Source organism: Limulus polyphemus, unplaced genomic scaffold, assembly GCF_000517525.1.
Source record: "Limulus polyphemus unplaced genomic scaffold, Limulus_polyphemus-2.1.2 Scaffold2926, whole genome shotgun sequence".
Lineage (NCBI taxonomy): Eukaryota > Metazoa > Arthropoda > Merostomata > Xiphosura > Limulidae > Limulus > Limulus polyphemus.
Window position 1 is genome coordinate 42,438 of NW_013668536.1, and position 4,853 is coordinate 47,290.

Consider the following 4,853-nt stretch of genomic DNA (forward strand, 5'->3'; position numbering starts at 1 on the left):
ATTGAAGATGACTTCTATAGACAGTAGCTTCAACATATTGAAGATGACTTCTATAGACAGCAGCTTCAAAATATTGAAGATGACTTCTATAAACAGTAGCTTCAACATATTGAAGATGAATTCTACAGACAGTAGCTTCAACATATTGAAGATGACTTCTATAGACAGTAGCTTCAACATATTGAAGATGACTTCTATAGACAGTAGCTTCAACATATTGCAGATCATTTCTATAGACAGTAGCTTCAACATATTGAAGATGACTTCTATAGACAGTAGCTTCAACATATTGAAGATGACTTCTATAGACAGTAGCTTCAACATATTGCAGATCATTTCTATAGACAGTAGCTTCAACATATTGAAGATGACTTCTACAGACAGAGAACCTGTTATCTAAAGTTTCTGATATTAAGAAGAACCCGTTATTTAAAGTTTCTGATATTAAGAAGAACCCGTTATCTAAAGTTTCTGATATTAAGAAGAACCCGTTATTTAAAGTTTCTGATATTAAGAAGAACCCGTTATCTAAAGTTTCTGATATTAAGAAGAACCAGTTATCTAAAGTTTCTGATATTAAGAAGAACCCGTTATTTAAAGTTTCTGATATTAAGAAGAACCCGTTATTTAAAGTTTCTGATATTAAGAAGAACCCGTTATTTAAAGTTTCTGATATTAAGAAGAACCAGTTATCTAAAGTTTCTGATATTAAGAAAAACCCGTTATTTAAAGTTTCTGATATTAAGAAGAACCCGACGTTATTTAAAGTTTCTGATATTAAGAAGAACCCGTTATTTAAAGTTTATTTTCAAATATTTCAAACTAAATGTCCCTTTTTAAAACGTTCCATTATGCAGGCTGGAATATTTATTTTGAATCATTTTATTTCATAATTTTATGATACATAAAAACAGGAGCAGGAACAACTACTAATGTTTTACCCATATTAATAGTTGATCATTTATATTTTGTTTACTTATAAAGTATTAAAATGTTAGTCTACCGTTAAAGAAAGAAAGTCCTTCTTTTAAAATGTTGCTCTTCATTGAAATAATAACTCAAAAAGTTACAAAAGGAAATCTGGTATTATATGCATTGATGTTCAACTGTGACTTTTATTTGTTATTTGATATGTTGGCGGTTCCTAAAACAATAGGATTAGAACTTTTTAAATTAGACAACAAAGCATCTAGAAATGATAGTAAGATCGAGACTAGTGTTACGTACTTTGTTTGTTAAATATGAAGTTTTATTACTTTTATAAATTAGAATTGCGAGTGATGTTTTCGTAACATATTATATATCCACTGTCATTACTTGACCGCGAAGAATGTTTAATCTTCATAAAAAAAACATGTAGATTCTGCCTGAGACAACAGAAAATAACTTCAATCGCGCCCTCTAGCCGCAATACATATAAACTCTGAAATAATAAAGATGACATTTTCCAACTCCTAACTTATGAAAAAATATAATCATAATAGTTTAACTTCAAAATTACGTAGAGTAGTTAAATTACACCTCAATAAACACCTTGAAACCGTATTTTAACCAGTTGAAACCGGTTGTTTCACGACAGTTTTATAGTTTGTTACTGATGCCGGTTTACTCAAACTTTATTACGAAATCATGATATTTTATTTCATGTAAAGATGAAACCGGTTGTTTCACGTCAGTGTTTTAGTTTGTTCTTCAAACCGGCTTGCATTAACATAAAGTTGTGTTTCCCATGTGTTTTAAGAACATTCAGACAAACACATTGGTTGTTCCATTCTCTGACTCTTCGGGAATTAATACCGTTTCTTTACTTGCCCTGACTCTGAGGAACTAATCTTGTTCGGTTCGTGTCACGATTAGGCTACTGACGTTTTCCGGAGGAACGCCATGAGCCATGTTACTGATGAGGGACTTCTGTGGGGTCTCGGAATGTCTCTGTCGGTACTTCCGTGTAACCACCGACAGGAAACAGATGACGACCATCATTCCTGCTATGATGCCAAGAACGACGGCAATGGCAACGTTACTTGTTGTCTGGATTCCTTGCATGATGAAACTAGCATCTTGGGTCTTGACTTGCGTACAAGATAGCTGTAGATACTTTGTTTCATCATCTTTAACTGCGATGCAGATTTTGTACGTGGTTTCGGGCTCAAGGTTATTAATTGTATACGAACGAAAGATATAGCTGACAGTAACTGTCTCGTATCTGTCAGTTTTCCCACCTTCAATACGATAGAGCAAGTTGTATTCTGGAAACGTGTTTCTCGCCGTCCCATTCCAAACTACAGTAACAAAAGTGGATGACACTCTCTGTGGAAAGATGTTAATGTCGATACTGTCTACTAGGAGGCGTATAACCCCGATGGTCTGCCCAAGTACATTTTCGGCTACGCATAAATACAAGCCCGAGTCGTTAGGCTTCAGATGGAAAATCACAAAACTTTCTGGTTGTTTCATTTGAATGTGAACATCATTTGTGGTACCGTTCAGGGTTCTACCTGATGGTAGAATCCAGTATACATCCGGTGGAGGGTTCCCGAAAGCTCTACATTCGAAGATGTGAAAGTCTCCGACGGTCTTCTCGACTGTTTGATTCACTGGTCCCGCGAGGACAGGTGCACACTGTGTGGAAATGTTTTCTACATCTAAATCCCGAAGGTACATGTTGCTAACTTCTGCTGGCCGATCACAAAGTAACCGGTTGGATTCTCTAAATAAGGCGATTGAAGAATTATCAAGCGCTTCTCTAATCCATCGTATATTACAGTCACAGAGGAGTGGATTCCCGCGTAGACTTATGAACACGTTTGTCCTGTGCTTCACAATATCTTGGCTAATGGCGGGGATGTTGTTATTGACCAAAGTCAACGTGCGAAGATTAGGTACTTTGATAAAAGCCTCTGGGTCAATGAACTGCAGATGTTGGTTATCAGTGAGATGAACTGATTCGAGATATGGTAAATCCCAAAAAGCACCTTTATCGATAAAGGATAACGAAGAGCTGTTTGAAAGATGAAGTTCCACGATGGGCAAATGAACAAAGTCTCTCGTGTAGAGTTGGGAAATGGGATTGTGATCGAGATTCAACAAGTTGAGTTTTTTTAATGACTGGACGGGGACTGTCGGAACGTGTTGAATATGATTGTTATTCAAGAAAATGTTCTTGAGTTTATGAAGACCTTCAAAAGAATTATCACTCATTCCACGGATTCGGTTGTGTGAAATGGACAGATTAAGTAAATTAGAAAGTGACGAGAAAACGCTACTACTTAAGTAAGAAACTTCATTGTAATCTATCTCTAAAGACTCGAGACTAGTCATGTCATAAAACCATTCTGGAGGAATAGAGTGAATCTTGTTGTTCTTTAAGTTCAAATATCGTAGACTACTCATTCCCTCAAATACACGTTCATCGATGAATTTCAGGTTTCCATCGGCAATCGTAAGCCCTTCCAATTTATGAATACCGCGAAAAACGCCATTGAAGAGGGTTTTAAATGTGTTATTAGAAAGGTTCAAAAATTTTAACCTTGCAAAGTTCTGGAAGATAGTTCCTCTGCCAAGACGTTTTATGGCATTACTTGACAAGTCAAGTTCCTGGAGATGGGGAAGAGGAGAGAGTTTGTTGAAGAGATCGGGATATCGATTCCCAGACAAAATCAACGACTGTGTCTTGGAAGGAATGCTTAGAGGTGCATTATTGAAGCTTCGGTACGAACAGTTAACCGTTAGAAGCCGAGCTTTCAGGATATCGGAATAATGTTGACCACACTTACAGGCAGTTGGACATGGAACATCGGACTGTTTTAGTGACACTGTTTCACACACCAGCAAGAAAATAAAAATTTCAATAACAGGATTCATCAAGTTTCCCTTTAGGTCTGCCATGTTTAACGACGTAACTCTATTAATAAAACGGAAACACTTCTTCTTCTTGACATCCTTTTTCATGGATCTCCAACAGGTATCCTGTAAATTAAAAAAAAATATATATAGTATCTACATTTACTCAAATCACTTGTACATTGCTGAGTGATAATAAAAAAATAATACTTCTGTATTGTTAGAAATATAATATCATTTATGGACAGTTAGAAAAGAAAAACAGTTCTATATTGTTAAAAGAATGTTTCTGTACAGAATAAAAAAATAGTTCTGTATAAATAGAATAACAATAGTCCTTCATAGTTAGAAAAATATAAATATTCCTATTTCAAAAAATTTGTTTGTTTGTGTGTTTGAATTTATGCACAAAACTACACAATGGGCAATCTGTGCTCTGCCCACCACGGGTGTCGAAACCCGGTTTCTAGCGTTATAAGTCCGCAGACTGGGAGGCATTTCGAAAAATAACAATAATTCTGTACACTTAAAAACAACAATAATTCTGTACACTTAAAAACAACAATAATTCTGTACACTTAAAAACAACAATAATTCTGTACACTTAAAAATAATAATAATTCTGTATAGTTAGAAAAGTAATAAAAGTTCTCTATAGATAGAAAAATTCTCGTATTCTTTATCAATTTATCGTGAGGTATACAATGAACGTTACTTTACAAAAATATATTCAAGAAAGTAACGATATAATAGCTGTACTTATATTAAATAGCGGAATGATATAGTAGCCATACTTTTATTAATTAAAGGAATCATATCATAACTGTTCTTTTATTAATTAAAGAAGTGATATAGTAGTTGTACTTTTATTAAATAAAGGAGTGATATACTAGCTGTACTTTTATTAATTAAAGGAATGATATAGTAGTTGTACTTTTATTAAATAAAGGAGTGATATACTAGCTGTACTTTTATTAATTAAAGAAATGATATAGTAGCTGTACTTTTTT